Source organism: Cervus canadensis, chromosome 20 (genome assembly GCF_019320065.1).
Source record: "Cervus canadensis isolate Bull #8, Minnesota chromosome 20, ASM1932006v1, whole genome shotgun sequence".
NCBI classification, from domain to species: domain Eukaryota; kingdom Metazoa; phylum Chordata; class Mammalia; order Artiodactyla; family Cervidae; genus Cervus; species Cervus canadensis.
The window spans coordinates 40298859-40320939 of NC_057405.1; the positions used below are offsets into that span (position 1 = coordinate 40298859).

Consider the following 22081-nt stretch of genomic DNA (forward strand, 5'->3'; position numbering starts at 1 on the left):
TTTATAAAGGGAAATGACTTACTGTGTGGCAACCAAGGTTCAAAGCAAGACAAAAAACCCATATCTGCTAACATACTCTCTTTAGCAGATAGTGTTCCCTGGAGAATTTCAAGGTCTTTGTTATTTCCTGTCTTTTAACTGGAAGAAGAATGTTGTAGTAAATGAATATAAAAGAAGTATAGGGAAATGGGTTTCATCTTGTTATAATGACTTTAAATAACACCCTTGTTTTCATGTCAATATTTAAGTTAGTTGGTTAAGTCAATTTTGTTAAATAATGTTTTGGGGAACCAAAGAATATTTCCTTTTTCCCATTGTTAACAATTAAAATATCTTTTCATTAATTTTTAATGTGACTTCTCTGTTAGGTTGCCTCTAATCTAAAAATAATAAAAAGAGAGAGAGACCATATCTGTTTTGTTCAACACTGAATATACAGCACCTAGAATAATGTGAGTATAAAGCAGATGCTGAATACATTCACTGAATAAATAAAAGAAGCGTCTTCTGTCAAAGGAGAAGTATTTTTAGTTTTATTTCCTTTAAAAAATATTTGCCTCCTGCCAGTGAAGTTTCTACATCCACTTTGTCTTTTTCTCTTCACTTATGCTCACTGTGGTCATGTCGAGAAAAGCTAAATATTGTATTCCCAGTCTCCTCTGCTGTATGTGGAGCCTTAATTAGCTTTTCAAACACATTGCAGATAAAACCTATTAATCCTCTGACCTTCACTGAATTCAAAAGTTTTTGTGTTAATTGTTTTGAGAGAATAATAGACAGTTTTGCTGTTAGAAAAGTCGTGGCGTCTCCTCTAGAAAGACAGTAGAACCAGAAAGAAGACTTGAAAGGATGCTTATATCTGAGCTGCCATCCTTTGCCACCATTACACAACAAAAGGAGAGTCACTTCTAAACTTTATGGAAACCATTTATTTACTTACAACTGTAAAACTGCCTTTAAAAATGATTTCTTTCCAAAAGCAGCACATCAGAAATTAGGTTGCTTGAAAGAGTTGTAATTTCATATATTTAAGCTATATGAGAAAAAAAGCTAAATTTATCCCTACCCATTACTATTACTTGCATTATTGACTTAAAACTTCAGGATTCCCCTGTAAGAGATTGGCCCAGTCATGTCAAGATTCATGTCTAATACTTTTAATGTTTTAACCATTCAGATACTAAAGACAAACTGATGAAAATTACTACCCACATTTTGCAGATGAGCAAAAAGGATCACATATTCATTTTTTTTTTTTTTTAAGAGTAGAAGATCCTACTGCTTATGTAAGAAGGGATCGGCACTTGAACTCTGTCCTCTCTGATTCCAGAACCAGGGTCAAAGCCTCAGTGATCATCAGCAACTGGGAGGCAGGGGGTGCTTTAGGATCACTCAAGATCAAGGTGACATACATGCTAGTTTGCATCTGTGGTACTGGTATAATTATCACACTCCCTTTCATTCTCAGAAGTATCTGGTATAGACAATTGCACCCGTATCTAGGCAGTTTTTTAAATCATACTTTTCCAGAGATTTAGAAAGGTCAGGCACCAGGCTGTATCACCCACTCAGAGATTATGATTCAGCAGGCTTGGTGTGGGGCCTACTGGTGATCCTCAGGTGATTCTGTGCTGCCTAGAGTGATCTGGTAGTCTGCTTGGACTACCATAACAAAGCACCATGGGCTGGGTGGCTTTAACATTAGACATTTATTTCTCTCAGTTCTAGAGATGATGAGGTCTAAGATCAAAGGGCCAGCAATGTAGATTTCATTCTGAGTCTTCTCCTGGCTTGCAGACAGCCACCATCTCACTGTGTGAGCACAAGCCTTTCCTTGTTGCATCTACATGGAGAGAGAAAGGTCTCTGGTGTTTCTTCTCATAAGGGCACTAATCTCTTCAGACCAGGGCCCTAACCTCATGACCTCATCTAACCCCCACTTACCTCCCAAAGGCCCCATTTCCAAATATCAACATATTGGGGGGTCAGAGCTTCAGCATGTGAATTCGGGGATGGCCGGGGAACATAAGCATCAGTTAATTACACCAAATAAAGAAAACATTCATTTAGGCCCATAAAGGAAGTGGCCATTAGCAATGAAATAGAATACTCTGCTGGGAGTCAGAAGCCTGAATGTGAGGTCTACTCCTGCTACTGACTGTGTGACCTTGAGCAAGTCCCTCATTATTCCAGGCTTCTGTTTTTTCTTTTCAAACTAAGGAGTCTGAATAGTATCAGTGGCTCTCTGTTGAGGTTGGGGGTCAGGCCAGGGGAAACGAGTATCTTGGGAGAGGACACTTTGTCAAACTACATGAGATTCCAGAAGGCACCTCCGTGGGAGTTGGGCATGTGTGAAGAGGTGTTCTCTTTGACCATCACTGCTTTTAGAGTACCAGTGTTGATGTTGGAAGAATGTCATCATCATCACTTACCTTGGAGCAGGAAAAAGGAGAAGTTAAAACTTGAGTAGATGACCCTTAATTCCTCTTTCTAAACCTAAACACTTTTTAAAAACTTTATGATTGGATTTAGCAACATCTTGATTAAATAACTTGTCCGTCGGGTTTGGTTTGACCACCCACACACAAACAGCACACACAATATGTGGAACAACAGCTGAAGACGTATTTGATGATGTGAGCAGAAATTGATTTTTTTAGTCTCTTTCCTCCTGAGTTGCTGGAGGACAATAGTGTGAATATCCACCCTTCCTTGCCAGCTGGCTCATGTTCCTAAACCAGGGATATAACTGTCACACTTACGCTACCCATTATGACAAGTTGCCTCTGATCGAAATTATTACAGCATGTCCTTATTAGTGTCTGAATTCTACTTGCATTTGTGCATTACACCTACCCAGTTCTGGATGAGTAATTTTACTTGTGAGAGCCAAATAAGCAAAATGTAGAAATAGCCTTGGACAAAAATAGCTGCTGTTACAAACGTGATTTAAGGGCTGAAATGGTTCAGATCATCATCCCTGGTGTCTTTGCTTAACAGAGGCGGCCAGGAGGGGTTATTGGTCTCGGAAGTGGAATATAGCTGTTGCTCCGTTGGAAAAAAAGTCACTCCTCTGGCAGCTACTTCTTTTTCCACAAGGCAAATACTGTAATATGAGAAACTGGAGAGGTGCTATGTGCAATAGGCAGTTCAGCTTGGAGAGCCGTTGGCAGTATTTTTCTTTCTGCCCCTTGCCGGCTGTCCTTTAGCATAGGTTGAAGGCAAGTGCTTTGCCTTTGACATTGTGCATTTAAATGCCAGCCTATGCAATTTACAGTACAAAAGGGCAAAGATACGTGGGGGAATGAGGGGAAAAAATCTTCTCTCCTCCCATTGGTTGACCTTTTGGTTCTGCTTTATATAGACATTAAGAGAGCCCCTATGACCATATTTCCGATCTTCAAAACAATCACAAAAATAACTCCTCATACAATGCTATTTATATACACTGCTCCTCCTGGCCTTCATGGATTAGAATATAAAGAATAATTTTCATCCCTGAGACAGATAGCCATTCCTGTCTCAGCTGAAAATAAAATCAAATTGCATTCTGTGGTGCTGGTGATGGGGTCAAAAAATTAATATCTGAAAAATGTGTAAAAATAAAACCACAATTTCACATATAGAAGTTTAGGACAATAATACTATCATCTGAAATGTATATTTAACATGCTTACCGCAGGTTAATTTAGAAACTTTCAAGTTTTAAGAGATCATGATGTAATAATCTTACGAAACAAGTATCAAAGGAAATGTCAACCTGTGAATGGCATTGGTGCAAGGAAAATCTGTACTCTTGACAGACGATTTGTGTTGATTTAGTAATTTTCTAATTCTTCCTAGATGTTCATTCATTCATTCTTTTGTTCATCTTTTCACTTATTGAGTCTTACCATGAGAGTTAGTCTTCCAGGTGCTGGGAAATAATGGTGAAAAGACCAAGCTCTTGCCCTTATAGAACTTTCCAGTCTAGTAAAGGAAACAGACAATAAATGTCTGTTTATAATGTCTGGTATGTAACAACATGTTCAGTTGATAAGTGCTAGGAAGAATTATAAGGCTAAGGGCATAGAGAGTGAGGAAGGTGCTGTTTCCTGCAGGGTCATCTGGGAAGGGCTGCTATCAGAAGAGAGATTTGAATGATGTGAGAGAGTGAGCTGAGCACAAGGCAGTGCAAAACATTCCATGTGAAAGAAGGAGTAAATGAAAATGTCCCAGAGAACAAGGGACAGTAAAAGAGGCAGTGTAGCCGGAATGGTGTGAGCAAGGAGGGAGTGCTAAGAGGTAAGATCATCACGTTGTGGAGATCTGGATCTAAAGATTTTTAATCCCCAGTCAAATGAAAAGTGAGAGTGAAAGCTGCTCAGTCATGTCCGACCCTTTGCGACCCCATGGCCTATAAAGTCCATGGAATTCTCTAGGCCAGAATACTGGAGTGGGTAGCCTTTCCCTTCTTCTAGGGATCTTCCCAACCCAGGAATTGAACTGGGATCCCCTGCACTGCATGCAGATTCTTTACCCACTGAACTATCAGGGAAGCCCTTCCAGTCAAATGGGGAGCTTTCAAAAGGTCTGAGTACATATCAGTTTAAGCAATTAAAAAGTGAAAATAAAAAAAGTAGGAATGATAAACACATTCCTCAAGTCCTCTGTTGGCAGGAAATGTTTTTTTTTTTTTTTCCTTTTAATTTGCCTCCTGCTCTGTTCCCTTGCCTCTAGTGACTGTTAGTCACTGAATTTTGCATACAAAATTCTTCTTTCAGAAAAGGAAAAGTAGTGCCATCTGATGGCCACACTTATGAACATCAGTCTTGTTTTTTTTTTTTTTTAAGCATCAGTCTTTATCTTAGAGTATTTGCAGAAATGAAAGCATTCAGGCCTAAAGGTAACTAATGAAGCTTTCAATAATAGTCATCACCCTAGGTAAATGTATCTATTGAATACATATACAACTAAAATGAATTTAGAAACTGCTAATGCTATTTAGAAACTGGCTGATGCTATTCTGTGCTACACGCAATCTTTTAGTTTAGTCTGACACTTATTTTTGTCTATATATGTAATTCCATTCACACAGGGGTATTAGGCAAACTCTTACTCAGTTGAAATGAGTCTAATGTATAGTCATCAGTGACGTACCATCTATCTTTCATATGTATATGACTGTAATTCTCTTGAATCCCGAGAGAGACTACATCATATTCTATTTGGTATAGTAGTATTGTTGGAGTGTGTTTATTTGGCTAGCACACAGACTTCTTTTACATAGTGTTCACCTAACACGACTGAGGTGACTTAGCAGCAGCAGCAGCACCTAGTAAATGTAAATAAATTTATAGGAAAGAAATAGCTATGTTTTAGTGTTACATATGTTTATGTCAAGGGCTGTGGACTCAAGTTTCCTGGGTTTGAGTCACCTATGATCTTGTGGATAAAACTTAGTTTCCTCATCTGTAAAGACAATAACAGTTGTCACATCATGAGAGTTTTCTGAAGATTAAATGAGAAAACCTAGGTCGGATACCTAGTGCAGTATCTGACATATTATAAGCAGTCAGTACATATTAATAGTTCCTATATTTATCACTATTATGAGTTTTATTTATTCTGCTTAATATTCTGAAGGTCAAATTATATCTCATGGAAAAGTTTGTGTGAAAAAAATTAGTAGCTCCTAAAGATGTGGATCATAATAAACTATGGAAAATTCTGAAGGAGATGGGAATACCAGACCACCTGACCTGCCTCTTGAGAAACCTGTATGCAGGTCAGGAAGCAACAGTTAGAACTGGACATGGAACAACAGACTGGTTCCAAATAGGAAAAGGAGTACGTCAAGGCTGTATATTGTCACCCTGCTTATTTAATGTATATGCAGAGTACATCATGAGAAATGCTGGGCTGGAAGAAGTACAAGCTGGAATCAAGATTGCCGGGAGAAATATCAATAACCTCAGATATGCAGATGACACCACCCTTATGGCAGAAAGTGAAGAGGAACTAAAAAGCCTCTTGATGAAACTGAAAGAGGAAAGTGAAAAAGTTGGCTTCAAGCTTACCATTCAGAAAACTAAGATCATGGCATCTGGTCCCATCACCTCATGGGAAATAGATGGGGAGACAGTGGAAACAGTGTCAGACTTTATTTTGGGGGGCTCCAAAATCACTGCAGATGGTGATTACAGCCATGAAATTAAAAGACGCTTACTCCTTGGAAGGAAAGTTATGACCAACCTAGACAGCATATTAAAAAGCAGAGACATTACTTTGCCAACAAAGGTCCGTCTGGTCAAGGCTATGGTTTTTTAGTGGTCGTGTATGGATGTGAGAGTTGGACTGTGAAGAAAGCTGAGCGCCGAAAAATTGATGCTTTTGAACTGTGGTGTTGGAGAAGACTCTTGAGAGTCCCTTGGACAGCCAGGAGATCCAACCAGTCCATCCTAAAGGAGATCAGTCCTGGATGTTCATTGGAAGGACTGAGGCTGAAGCTGAAACTCCAATACTTTGGCCACCTGATGCAAAGAGTTGACTCATTTGAAAAGACCCTGATGCTGGGAGGGATTGGGGGCAGGAGGAGAAGGGGACAACAGAGGATGAGATGGCTGGATGGCATCACTGACTCGATGGGCATGAGTTTGAGTAAACTCCGAGAGTGTGTAATGGACAGGGAGGCCTGGCTTGCTGCAATTCATGGTGTTGTAAAGAGTCGGACACGACTGAGCGACTGAACTGAACTGAACTGAAAAGATGGTTTAGTCTGATCAATCAATAAGCATTTGAGTAAACATCTTCTTTGTAGCAAGCACTGGTCTGGTATGTCCAACAAATATGTGCTTTACTGAGAAGAATTGTAAACTCCGAAAGGGCAAGTTTCTGAGGGTTTAATCAATGTGTTTCCAGAGCCTAGAATGGCATCTGGCACAGAGTACACACTCAGTGGATACTTGCTAAGTAAATGAATGAAAAAGAACTCCATAAATATTAAAATTCTCCAGTTTTACTTCTTAGTCATGTAACTACTAAAAAAAGGAACTTCATATAACTTTGTTTCTTGTATGTGGGTAGTTTAGTTGCTAAGTCGTGTCCGACTCTTGTGACCCTATGGACTGTAGCCCACCAAGCTCCTCTGACCATGTGATTTCCCAGACAAGAATCCTGGAGTGAATTTCCGTTTCCTTCTCCAGGGGGTCTTCCCAAACCAAGTAGCAAACCCAAGTCTCCTGCATTGCAGACAGATTCTTCTCTGACTAAGCTACCATGTAGACTTATGTAAAACTGGCATGATGTTTAAAATTATATTATTGTTGTTATAGTTTCCCTAGAAAAATGTTTCAGTATTAATGATATCCTGAGCTACTGATTTTTCAGCAATAATCAAAAGATTCTTGCATTGTTAGTTGGAAACAGGATCCTTAAAGGGAGAAATTTTGGCACAACTATTACACAGATTACTGAATTTGTTTATATTGGCTTTTTCCCTAATATATACATGTGTAGTAAAATGGAACTTACATGTATACTTTCTTATTTCCTATTTGGCCAAAACTCATCTTTACAATATATGGGCTCAAGGATTCATTTTTCTGAGACTTAAGAAAAGCTGATATTTGCATATACATTCACTAACTGTTAAATAATCTCAGCACATCATCAACTACTTGCTAATATTCAATATATGTCCATGGAAAACCCCCCTTAAACAATGAACTTCAGAGTACCAGAGCACTGTGAACATTTTTATTCTGTAACGCACATATTTTTCAGGTACGCCTGCAGATCCTGTAGAGTGATTTCTTATATAGTACTTACTCTGCATTTTAATCATGCTTCAGTGGTCTCTAGAATTTTTAAAAACTCTGAATAAAAAGGATCTTGTAACCTTAATGTTAACCTTGATCAATATTTCAGAAAGTATTAAGAAAGGATTATTTATTGGGACCTAGGGGAAGTGCTAATCGCAAAGACCCAGCATGAGTTCACCACAATCAAATAAGGATGTAAAATGAACCTTAATTCTTTATCTGAAAGTGAACTGGAAGATTAGAGAGATTATGTACACTTGGTGAATGTGTTGCAAAGCTTTTGAAAGGGTGCCTTGTGATATGTGATTAAAAGGGAGAGAATGGACTGAATACAAGGGAGAGCTAGTAATCCTTTGGACTTCTACTTACCAACTTGATAATAAACTACTCTCAACCTGGCAGAGACCTCTAGTGATGTGTAGAGACCTGCACCATTTCCTGAAAGTATCTAGATTTAGTTATCTTTGATAATAAGCTTGAATTGTGGCACTATTAAGTATTTATTGGTAGGAGGCTCATTCATGACTCATCAGTGGTTTATGAAACATTTGCTATCGTAATAGGCCAGCACATCTTCAAAGTCAATAACATTTATAACAATTTTATGTGAAAGAATGCTTACTGGGACCTATATTCACTTACCAGCAGGCTATATCAAATACAACTCTGTTTTTGAGTTTTTTCTGTACAATGCCCTAATTATTCTTGCAGAATTTGCTTTCTTATCAGGGCTGTGAAGTCGTCAATTCAATCTCACCAGAAAAAAATCAATGCTTCTGAGTGCTTTAATTGTGTGTGCTAAGTTGCTTCAGTTGTGTCCAACATTTTGTGCCCCTATGGACTGTAGCCCGCCAGGCTCCTCTGTCCATGGGATTCTCCAGGCAGGAATACTGGAGTGGGTTGTCATGCCCTCCTCCAGGGGATCTTCCCAACTCAGGGATTAAACCCTTGTCTTTTATGTCTCCTGCACTGGCAGGTGGGTTCATTACCACTAATGCCACCCTGGAAGCCCTCAAGTCACAGCATTGTTTTTTTAAAAAAGAGTCCTCTTAATTTTTTTTTTTTGTCATCAATATTGTCTGGCACTTCACCAAGTTGTTATTTCAGATATAGTCCAAATTAGAGTGATGCTCATAATTTGATGGTTTTTATCAGAAAATACAAGTATATATAGGTCTCTTGCCTTGAAGCATTTCTATTAAAAAAAAATTTGTTGGAATATAATTGATTTACAATGTTGTGTTAGTTTCAGATGTACAGCAAAGTGAATCAGTTATACGTGTGCATATATCCAGTCTTTTTTAGGTTCTTTACCAATATAGGCCATTACACAGTATTGAGTAAAGTTCCCTGTGCTATACAAGAAGTCCTTATTAGTTATCTATTTTATATCAATATATAGTAATATGTATATGTCAGTCCTAGGAACAAATATAGAAGGATGTGTCCAAGCTTTAGCTCAGCACTTCCCTCAGTTCTTACTCCAAGACACCTACCTGATTTAGAAGCCTGAGGTGCTTATATGATTGTCATTACTACCACTGAGAGCTTGTTCAACACTATGTGATGAAACCATTAAAATGATGTTTTCAAAGTCTCATTGCATAGTTTCTAGACTTTCAAAAGATTTTTATCTTTAAAATCACATTTCTCCATGAATTGCTGTTTATTATGTCTTGACTTCTTATTTCTATTACTCTTTTTTTTACTGTGCTACTTTCTTTGTTTTTTTAAAAATACTCATTTTTAATTGATTGATGACTGCTTTACAATATGTGTTTGATTTTTGTCATACGTCAACGTAAATTAACCATAGGTGTACGTATGTCCCCTCCCCTGTGAATCGCCCTCCCGTCTCCCATCCATTCCCGCCCCTCCAGGTTACTACAGAGCCCCAGTTTGGGTTCCCCGAATCATACAGAGAATTCCCATTGGCTCTCTGTTTACCTAGGTCAGTGTATATGCTTTCATGCTACTCTCCCCATTCATCTCACCATCTCCCTCTTCTCCTCCATCCTTGTCTATAAGTCTGTTCTCTGCGTCTCCATCTCCATTGCTGCTCTGTGAACAGGTTCATCAGTACCATCCTTCTAGATTCCATATATATGTGTTAATATATGATATTTGTTTTTCTCTTTCTGACTTACTTCACTCTGTATAATAAGCTCTCAGTTCATCCACCTCATTAGAATGGACTCAAGTGCATTCCTTTTTATGGCTGAGTAGTATTCCATTTTATGTATGTACCACAGCTATTTTATACATTCATCTGTTCATGGACATCTAGGTTGCTTCCATGTCCTGGCTATTGTAAATAATGCTGCAATGAGCATTGGGGTACATGTGTCTTTTCCAGTTTTGGTTTCTTCAGGATATTTGCCTACAAGTGTATTGCTGGGTCATATGAGGGTTTTTATTCCTAGTTTGTTAAGGAATCTCCATCCTGTCTTCCATAGTGGCTGTATCAATTTACATTCCCACCAGCAGTGCAAGAGGGTTCCCTTTTTCCACACCCTCTCCAGCACTTGTTTTTTTGTGGAATTTTTGATTATGTCCATTCTGACCAGTGTGAGGTGATAGCTCATTGTAGTTTTGATTTGCATTTCTCTAATAATGAGTGATGTTGAGCATCTCTTTATGTGTTTATTAGCTCTCCATATGTCTTTGGAGAAATGTCTGTTTAGGTCTTTTGCTCACTTTTTGACTGGGTTGTTTGTTTTTCTGATATTGAGTTGTATGAGTTGCTTGTATATTTTAGAAATTAATCCTTTGTCAGTTGTTTCATTTGCTATTATTTTCTCCCATTCTGAGGGTTGTATTTTCACCTAGATTACAGTTTCCTTTGCTGTGCAGAAACTTTTAAGTTTAACTGGGTCCTATTTATTTATTTTTGTTTTTATTTTCATTATTCTAGGAAGTGGGTCATAAAGGACTTTGCTATGTTTTCTGTTATACAATGTTCTGCCCATGTTTTCTTCTAAGAGTTTCCAGTCTTATATTTAGGTCTTTAATCTATTTCAAGTTTGTCTTTGTGTATGGTGTTAGGAAGTGTTCTAATTTCATTCTTTTACATGTAACTGTCCAGTTCTTCCAGTACCACTTATTGAAGAGATTATCTTTTCCCCATTGTATATCTTTGACTCTTTTGTCAAAGATAAGGTGTCCATGTGTGCGTGGGTTTTTCTCTGGGCTTTCTATCTTGTTCCATTGGTCTATACTTCTGTTTTTGTGCCAGTGCCATACTGTCATGATGATTGTAGCTTTGCAGTATAGTCTGGAATCAGGTAAATTGATTCCTCCAGCTCCATTCTTCTTTCTCAGGATTGCTTTGGCTATTTGAGGTCTTTTGTGTTTCCATACAAATTGTGAAATTTTTTGTTCTAGTTCTGTGAAAAAGGCCATTGGTAATTTGATAGGGATTGCATTGAATCTGTGGATCATTTTTGGTAGTATAATCATTTTCACAATATTGATTCTTCCAACCCAGGAGCATGGAATATCACTCCATCTGTTTATGTCATCTTTGATTTCTTTCATCAGTGTCTTATAGTTTTCTGCATACAGCTCTTTTGTCTCCTTAGGTAGGTTTATTCCTAGATATTTTATTCTTTTAGTTGCAATGGTAAATGGGATTGAGTTCTTAATTTCTCTTTCTGATCTTTCATTGTTAGCATATAGGAATATAAGTGATTTCTGTGTACTGATTTTGTATCCCCAGACTTTACTGAATTCTCTGATTAGTTTTAATAATTTCCTGATTGTATCTTTAGGGTTTTCTATGCATAGTATCATGTCATCTGCAAATAGTGGGTTTTACTTCTTCCTTTCCAATCTGTATTCCTTTTATGTCTTTCTCTTCTCTGATTTCCATAGCTAGGGCTTCCAAACTGTGTTGAATAATAGTGGTGAGAGTGGGCACCCTTGTCTTCTACATGATCTTAGACGGACTGCTTTCTATTTCTCACTATTGAGAATAATGTTTGCTGTCTGTTTGTTGTATATGGCCCTTATTATGTTAAGATAGGTTCTTTCTATGCCCATTTTTGGAAGAGTCTCTATCATAAACAGGAGCTCAATTTTGTCAAAAGCTTTTTCTGCTTCTATTGAAATTATCATATGTTTATTATCTTTCAGTTTGTTAATGTGGTATATCACATATATTGATTTGGATATGTTGAAGAATCCTTGCATCTCTGGGATAAACCTGACTTGATCATGGTGTATGATCTTTTTAATATGTTGTTGAATTCTGTTTGCTAGAATTTTGTTGAGGGCATTTGCATCTATGTTCATCAGTGATATTGGCCTTTTTCTTTTTTTGTGATATCTTTGTTTGATTTTGGTATTAGGGTGATTGTGGCCTCATAGAATGAGGTAAAGAGTTTGCCTGCAGTGCGAGAGACCTAGGTTCCATCCCTGGGTTGAGAAGATCCCCTAGAGAAGGGAGTGGCAACCCACTCCAGTATTCTTGCCTGAGACAATCCCATGGATGGAGAAGCCTGGCGGGCCCCAGTTCATGGGGTCACAAAGAGTCAGACATGACTGAGTGACTAACACACACACACAGAAGTATACGAATTAGCTCTTCTCTAAAATGTTTGACAGAATTCACCTGTGAAGCTGTCGGGCCCTGGGCTTTTGTTTTTTTGGGAGATTTTTTATCACAGTTTCAATTTCAGTGTTTGTAATTGGCTTGCTTGTAATTTCTATTTCTTCCTGATTCAGTCTTGGAAGGTTGAACTTTTCTCAGAATCTGTCCATTTCCTCTAGGTTGTCCATTTTATTTGCGCTACTTTCTATGTAATGTGATTTTTTTTCATTCCCCAAGCTCATCCCCCATCAAGTAAACATATGTAATGATATGTTTGATCAGAGAATTATAAAACATTTTAGACTTTTTTTTAATATTCTAACCTACTAGAAGCAGCCACATTTTAAAGTTGCTATTTATTAATATTACAATTATTTTTTCTTTATTCCTGAGTTATTTTATATTATATAAACTTGAAATTTTTTTCTGATTTATAGTGATAATTTAATTTAAAAATGATATTATTTTGCTTAAATTGCTATTCCTAACATTTTTACTAAAAACTTTCCATTCTTGGGCATTATTAAAAGTTTTATGTTAGACTTTTGTTTTGGCTGAACCCTTTTAAAAACTGCATACAATCTACTGGTAAAGATATGTAATCAATACTGATCAGATATGTTGCTTAAACAATATTAGGAGACAAATAAAGATGTTTACAACTCACCAGGAAGCCATACCACAATTACTAGGGGATTTTGAAACCTAGAAAGAAAAATGTGACATTTATCAGAAGTTAGATAGCCTATGAGCGCCATTCAGCTAAACATTTTGTATTGATAGAAATGTTCCATATTGGCATTGTTGAAAATAATAACTTTTCATCACATGTGTTTTTTAACTCTTGAAGTATGACTGGTGCTATTAAGAAGCTGAATTTTAAATTTTTTTTAGTTTTATGTTTGAAAAAACAGATGTGACTGTCAGTGGTACCCTATTGACCAGCATAGCCTACTCTTTACATTTACTAGGTCCTTCCTTTGCTCCCTCCCCACTCTGGTATTTATCTGAGAACACAGATAATAAGTCCTAGTTTATTTAACATGGAGATCAGTTAAGATTCTTGTGCTTCCTAAGAGCTGGGTAAGTTTCCTTGGTGTTCTGGTAATCTTGCTCTTGGGGAGAAAAATATAGCACTGAGTTATCATTTGCTCATTTCCATGGTGTAAACAACCCCATCATGGCCATTTTGAAGCAATCAATGTGAAATCAACCAGCTGGAAATATTTCTGAAAATTTAGTTAATGGCTCTCCTAAGTTTGTATGAACTGGCTCTAATGTACCCATGCCCCGTGAAAGTTCACAGCCCTCCCACATTTGCTCTAAGATTCCCCAGTTTTGTATGATCAACACCACTCCTGGCTGCGAACCCTGTTCTTACTTAATTGGTTCCGTTGGTGCGAGTTCCTGTGTGCTCAGTTGCTGGGTTGTGTCCCACTCCTTGTGACCCCATGGACTATATAGCCTGCCAGGGTCCTCTAGTCCATAGGATATTCCAGGCAAGAATACTGGAGTGGGTTGCCATTTCCTCCTCCAGGGGATCTTCCTGATCCAGGTGTCAAACCTGCATCTCCTGCAACTCTTGGATTGGCAGCCAGATTCTTTTCTCACTGAGCCACGGCAACCCACTCCAGTGTTCTTGCCTAGGAAATCTCATAGATGGAGGACCCTAGCAGGCTACAGTCCGTAGAGTTGCAAAGAGTCAGTTAGTAGGTTGGCTTGTTAATGCTCTTGATTCTGTCCTTGTTTCTTACTAGCATTTTAATTTCCACAAAATCCATTCATGCAAACTATGTGAAGAGTTGATTTTTTTTTTAAAGAAGTTTCTGGATGGTAGAGTATGTGTGAGTGTGTGTGTCTGTGACCACTCCAAGCAATGGTAACAAATACAGATTGAATATTGGATGTCTCCGCTATGTAATGCCCTCCGGATATTGTTTGTTGTCCTTTCCCTGGTAATCTCCAGCCTTGGGTAATCTCTGACTCCTCTCCAACTTTCATTTTTCCTCACTTGTCCTCATCCCCTCATTTTTGGATCACACTCAGGAATTCTAAAACTTGACATTAAGTGATTAAAGTAATCTACCCATTTCCAGTCTCTCCTCCTAGACTCTCCCTTTAGTATCCAAACTCATCACTTTGCTTAAAAGGCCTTTTATTTACCAGGATCAACCTTCCTTATAAAGCAGTTATTCATAAATTCAACAATATTTATTGAATACTGATTATATGCCAGGTACTCTTCTGATTGAAAATATCAAAGCTGGCCATCTATTACATTTGCAGTGAGTATAATAATTGTCATAATGCTGAGTAGAGTGCTAATATATGTTGGCATTCAATAGATGTCATTTAAGCAAAATGTGGGCTTCCCAGGTGGCGCTAGTGGTAAAGAACCCACCTACCAATGCAGGAGATATAAGAGACACGGGTTCGATCCCTGGGTCAGGAAGATCCCCTGGAGGCAGACATGGCAACCCACTCCAGCAGTCTTCTTTGGAGAAGCCCATGGACAGAAGAGCCTGGTGGGCTGCAGTCATAGGGTCACAAAGAGTTGGACATGATTGAAACGATTTGGCACACAGCACAGAACCATTTAGAAACATTAAGGGAAAGAAAGAAATGATGTGATCCTCAGAAATATTAAGCTTTTCAGTTCTTTATTTCATAATGAATAAGTTTATCTGTTCCTTCTAATTGAAATCCTATTTCACCCCCAAAGTCTTTTCAATCATGATATTTATGACTCTCAAGTATATAGACAATGATGTAACCCATTTTCATTTTAACAATGTTGTGCATTTTTAATTAATACAAGCATACTTTTCCATTGACCTGTGTTTGTTGCTGTTGCTTCTGCTATAAATTCCCTAACTATACGTTGTGGGTACACAGTAAATATGCATTGAAGTCACTTTTGGATTCAATGAAAGAGAAAATAAATGAAAAGTACAGTGTTATAGTTAGGCTTAATCATATATTTTGGATTATTTTGCTTTTTGATGATTATTTTGTTTTTACTGTACTATTATTTGGTGATTTTTACAAGTACATTGGGCAATATTTTATTGCCCTGATGCTAGGTGCTTGTAGCAGAAGAGGGGAGATACAGAGGTCTGTGTGACTTCCTACTCTTGGGCATAGACATGGTTCAAAAGTCTGTCTCTCACACCTTCCTACTTACTGCTCTAGGTCTCCACAACCTCAGTTCTAGTCCAGAACACTGTTACCTTTAGTCTGGAGCATTGTTTTATCCTCCTTGGCTGATTCTGAACCGCCCATAATCTACACCACATAATTTGCAGAGCAGGAAGTCATATCGTTCACAGGTGCTTATTTTACTCTCCACTTAATTTGCTGAAGCTTTCCTTTGTCCTTAGGATAAAGTCCAAATTTAAGGGTTTTGATGTCTCTCCCTCTCTGTCTCTAGTTTCATCTCTTGATAACTGTTGCCCCACACAAAATTCTCTCCAGTCATTTAGTCATCCAGTTCTCTCTTACATTCTCATTTCTTTCAGAGGCTTCTTTCTTTAGAAAGGTTTTATAAGATAAAGACCATATTTTCACCTTATGTTGAACCCTTATCTTCACCTCTCCATCTCTTCTGTTTTGAATACATGTTGAAGTATCCAGTTATTATTTCCATAAAATATCATCCCTTCCTGCCCCTCTGGGTAGATTGGTGTTCTGTTCCTACAGTGGAACATAATGCACAGTGCTAGACATTTAATTGTCTCTCACTGGATCTCAGTCTTGTTTTTTGAAATCAGTTTCTTGGTTTTAACTGACAGAGCTGAGTACAATGTAAAACGTATATCATGCTTCTGTTCAAAATTAAGGAGAATTAATGAGCTACCCATAATTAGGAAACTTTGTTTCTCTGCTAGCATTCCACAGTGACTTGGTGGAAGGCATACATCTGCAAGTGTCTATTATGCGCAAAGTATTGTGCTCAGTACTTTACATATGTCACCTCATTTAATCCTCAGAGCAATTTGAGCCTTTGAAAAACCTAAGCATGCTCAAGGATATAAAATACTACAGTGGTAAGGCTGGGATTCTAAGCTTAACTTTTTGAATACAATATATGTGTTCTTTTCACCAGTCCACATTGTTCAGAAAGCTGAATTGCTGACTACTATCCATCTTGTTGGCTGAACTGAAGAATATGTATATTAAAGAGCTGTGTATACTATAAATATTCTACACAGAGGGAGCTATGGGTATTCAATAAGCATCTATTGAATAAATGACTATATAGTATTAATAACATCATTAGTGTTAGCAAGAAGCAAAAAGTATTTATTCCTCATTCTGTCATCAAATATGTTTAGAAAACAATGAGTTAGCTTAAATTGGTTTCTACACTGTAGGATTTCAGTGTGGAACATATCATGTTAAAGTCCTGAAAGGTAACATCTTTGACCTTGAATTCTTTGTGGAGAAGAGCATCTGTCAGAACAAGGATTCTATGGACCACTTATAAATTAGCTGTAAAATTTCTCATCAGAGAATATTACTCTTAAAAATGTGTTCTGCCATGTAAATTGAAACAAGGAGTGTGGATGACTACTTCTGAGGTTGCAAGGTTGGAAATTAATTTATACATGTGGGTTGCAGAATAGCTCATTAAGTTACTCCTCTCAGAAATAGATATGACAAGAGAAAAATGGTGCATCTGGAAAGTCTGTTCTCATTGCATGTGTAGATTAGGGAGAGAGAGAGAAACATATGTGAACAATGAAATCACACACAGAAGGTACAGATATGTTAAGAAAAGTCCTGACGAGGTACAATGCAGGCTCAAAGGAATGAGAGAGAACTTGCTCTGTGGGGATCAAAGAGGTTTCCAGGAATGACAGTGTATGAGGTTGGGTGAAAAAGAGTAGTTGGATGTGAAGATAAAAAGAGAGGAAAACAAGCACAAATAAGAGTATGGAGGCGAGCCCCCATGCTATTTTTATATGTCTGCAGTTCCTAAAACATGCTGGATTCAGTTGGGTGTAAGCAGTAAGCACCTTTGTTCTTTCAGTGACTACCACTGCAAACCCCTCTCTCTAGACTTGCTTTCCTCTACCCCATTGGGTGAAATCTGAAAAAGACCTTATATTTTTTCCTGATCCTGCTCAGAATAAAAACAATGGTATTTTCCTACAAGCATTTAAGTCTTCCATATCCAGTCTAATAGGAAAGCTCCCAACATCCACCCCAGGTAAGAAGTTTCCCGTTGGTCAGCTTGAACTTGCCCTGAGCTTGGAAGCCTGTAAGTGTGGGTGGGGTGCCCTGGGCTCCCTGTCCCTCACTCTGCTCCCTGGCAGCTGATGGCCACAACACCCAGCCTTCCTCTCCTCCAGGGTCAGAGCAAAGGGGAGGTAGCAGGGATGACGGACACAATTGTACTTCACTGCCTCAAGTGCTATATCCGACTTTGGTGCCTTCTATCCTAGTGTCAGATGTCTAAAACCAATTGATCCCTTCTCTCATGAGGTACTACTTTGGATTCTTTGAAATCTCTCCACTGGAGCAACCTGATTGTTGTCCCATAATTGTGACTGGCCTCTGGTAGCTAGCTGCTTAAGAACCTTCAGTTTCCTCAACCTGCTGTTATTACCTTATCCATCTTTGCTTTGCTGCTGTGGACCACTCAAGGGGCAGTGTCTCATCTTAGACTTTTCCAGGTGTCAGACAGGTGCAAGTGCATGAATCTCTATCCCCTCAGTCCCCATTTTAGAAGACATATACCAAGATTTCCATAGCTCTCCAACATGATTTAAGGTAAAGGAAAAATATCATCATTCTCTCTCTCTCTCTTTCTCTTTTTTTTTTCTCTCTCTCTTTCTGAGTATGCAGAAAATATAGCCTAATGATCACTCCACACAAATGTTTTCATCTTTCCAGTGAAGGATTCACTTATAATAGTGAACAGGTCTTTTTTGGTTAATGTTTATTTAATGGAAAATAGGACTTTTTAAAACCTTGAATACAATGCCCAGAAGTTTCTTAAATCCATCAATAATACCCTAGTGTGTCATAAGTGCCTTTTCAGACTGTTAAATACAGTATCTGCTTTGATTCAATGATCCGCTTTTGAAGATTAACCTGTCTGCGATGACTATCTAATGTTCATGTTTAGTTTCTCATGTAAACCTGTTTTTTAAAATGTATCTCTGGGATTTTGTTCATTAACACATACAAATGCAAATTATACATTATTTATGCAGAAGTTTGATCCTATTTATGGAGCATGTTATAATGCAAATTCATCAAGGAAATGAATAATGTCTGAATATTGACTAAAATAATAGCTGTCACCATAATTAATGACTAAAATCTATAAATTCATAAATCTATATATCACCTCTTCTACACTAGAAAAAGTGAAAATCTATTGAGAATCTTACATCAGTTTTGATGTTATTAGACTCTCTTATTTAACTAAAAATATATTTTTGTGTGATTTAACTTATTATTTAGTAGCATGGGGCTTCCCTCATAGCTCAGATAGTAAAGAATCTGCCTGCAATGTGGGAGACCCAGGTTTGAACCCTGAATCAGGAAGATCCCCTGGAGAAGGAAATGACAATTCACTCCTGTATTGTTGCCTAGAGAATTCCAGGGACAGAGAAGTCTGGCGGGCTACCGTCCATGGTGTCACAAAGTCAGACACGACTGAGCAACTTTCACACACATACACACACACAAATAAAAAGTTACATGCCATTAATTTAAAATTTATTTCTGTAGTGTAATAACCCTTCTCTCTATATATGATGCATATAATAATTCAAATATCATTGTCCAGGAGATATTTGCTTCCCAGGTGGTGCTAATGATAAAGAACCCACCTGCCAGTGCGGGAGACCCAGGAGACCCGAGGTTGATCCCTGGGTCGGGAAGATCCCCTGGAAGAGGAAATGGCAATGTATTCTAGTATTCTCGTCTGGAAAATTCCATGGACAGAGAAGCCTGGCAGGTTTTAAAAAGTCCTATTTTCCACTAAACAAACATTAACCAAAAAAAAACCTATTCACTATTATATGTGAATCCTTCACTGGAAAAATGAAAACATTTGTGTGGACCCCACTGGGTCGCAAAAGAGTCAGACACAGCTTAGCAACTAATTAACAATTAACTAAATATCCTAGCATGTAGGATATTTAAATATTAGATTTGCACCCCAAATACATGCTATACCATTGGGCTTCCCTGATAGCTCAGTTGGTAAAGAATCTGCCTTCAGTGCAGGAGACCCCATTTCAATTCCTGGGTCAGAAAGATCGGCTGGAAAAGGGATAGGCTGCCCACTGTAGTAATCTTGGGCTTCCCTTGTAGCTCACCTGGTAAGTAATTCGCCTGCAATGTGAGAGACCTGGGCTTGATCCCTGGGTTGGGAAGCTCCCTTGGAGAAGGGCAAGGCTACCCACTCCAGTATTCTGGCCTGGAGAACTCCATGGACTACAGTCCATGGGGTTGCAAGGAGTCGGACACAGCTGAGTGATTTCACTTTCATTGAGAAGTTGTCAAGTTAACTAAATAACTTTAGAATTCTTAGTATAAAATTTTCATGTAATTGAAACAAATTCATGTTATTTTTAGGACTGTGTCTTTTTCATTTTTTCTTTTTTAGTGTAAAGGGGTATACAGATTTTGACTTTAGGAATAATCAGGAACAGAGGGGTTAACTGCCATCTGAAACCATCATAATTTAATTTTTTAAAAAGTATGCCAATGCCTGCTTGAATGGAATTAGGAATGCCACAGTTTAAATTCTTCAAACATCAAATATATGTATTACTACCTTCAGATCTATTTCATATCTGAACCGCTTCTTTAAGACTTTAATTTAAAATCAACTATATGGTCCCATTTGTAGGATAACTTTGAACATTTGTGTGCATAGCATGCTGTGTTCTTCATGCATTTCTTTATTTGGCATTTATTGAATTCAAAGATACCATTGTTCCTATCAATACACAAGAGAAACTCATGCTCTGTTTTCAGATATTCCTTAAGTGTTAGATCTCAGGAGAGACTCTCAAAGATTATCTTCCTTTTTTAAAGCCCAGCAAGCTCCTTTTAACTGAGACAGTGGTTTATAACACTGAATGTAAATCATATGAAATGATTTTTCTTAGACCAAATTAATTTGTTTCACTATTTTGACAATCCTCTAACATATAAAAAATCGAGATTAAGAAATTTTTTTTCTTTAAATGATCTGACTTCAAAATTATTAAAATATATTATAGACTTTAAATGATTAAAAAGAAAAATTCTGAGAACAATTCAAAGATTAAATTCATCTGAAGGCAACCAAACTCAATAGAAGTAAATAAATTACAAATCCAAAAAAAATAAATAAATAAATTACAAATCCAAAGTTAACTAAAAAGTAGTAGAACTAGATCTTATTCTTCTATTTTTGGTTAATACAATTGCTCCCATTATTTGGATATTTTAAGGATTATTTTAAATATAAAGAATTTGGAGATAAATATATTTATCCTCTATCAAGATCACTGTTTTATTTATAATTAATATTCTTTTTCCACTTTGTAAAATTAGTTTTTACTAGAGTATAGTTGCATTATAGTGTTGTGTTAGTTTCCACTGTACAGCAAAGTGAATCATCTATAAGCATATATATATCCCCTCTTTTTTTGATTTCCTTCCCATTTAGGTTACCACAGAGCAATGAGTAGAGCTCCCTGTGCTATTCTGTCAGTTTTAATTAGGTATCTGCTTTATACAGTGCTGTATATATGTCAGTCCCAATCTCTCCATTCATCCCACCATGCCCTTCTCCCTTGGGTATCCACACGTTTGTTCTCTATGTCTGTGTCTCTATTTCAGCTTTGCAAATAAGTTCATCTGTATCATTTTTCTAAATTCTGCATAATATTATATGATATTTTCTTTTCTCTTTCTGACTTATTTCACTCTGTATGACAGTTTCTAGGTCCATCTAGGTCACTATAAATGACCCAATTTCATTCCTTTTTATGGCTGAGTAATATTCCATTGTATAAATGTGCCACATCATCTTTATCCCTTCCTCTGTTGATGGACATTTAGTTTGCTTCCATGACCTGGCTATTGTAAATAGTGCTACAGTGAACACTGGGGCACATGTATAATTAATATTCTTGTAATAACAATACACTAATTTAGCATGATACTACAATATTGACACTATTTTATGCCCCAAAAGATAAGTAATTAAAGGGCAGCCTTCTATTTTGTTTTTCTTGTTACATTAAATAATGCATTTCTTTCTTGTTTAAGTCAAATAATGCAGGATTTTCTATAAATTACTGTTTGGGTTTCCTGGCAACTCAATGGTGAAGAACCCACCTGCCAAAGCAGGAAATGTGGGTTCTATCCCTGGGTTGGGAAGATCCCCTGGAGAAGGAAATGGCAACCCACTCCAGTATTCTTGCCTGGGAAATCCCATGGACAGAAGAGCTTGGTGGGCTACAGTCCATGGGGGTCACAAAAGAGTCAGACATGGCTTAGCAACTAAACAACAACAATAAAGTACTATAGAAATTAGTTGTTAGTATTGCCATTGTTATTTTTTTGAGGCCAGAACTGTTTGTATTAAAAGATTTGCCGATGTTTATATATGGCTATCAAAATGATTTATAGCAAGATAAGTGAGAAATTATCTTCTGTTCATTATATATGT

The 22081-nt window shown here is 37.5% G+C and overlaps 1 long non-coding RNA gene across 1 annotated transcript; it reads left to right on the plus strand.

Annotated features, from left to right (window-relative positions):
• Positions 1-4200: 4200 nt before the first annotated feature.
• On the plus strand, positions 4201-21091 carry LOC122422598. Its single transcript, XR_006263905.1, has 3 exons — positions 4201-4211; positions 20775-20785; positions 20959-21091. It is a non-coding gene; the product is annotated as an uncharacterized LOC122422598 (long non-coding RNA).
• The last annotated feature ends 990 nt before the right edge of the window (positions 21092-22081 follow it).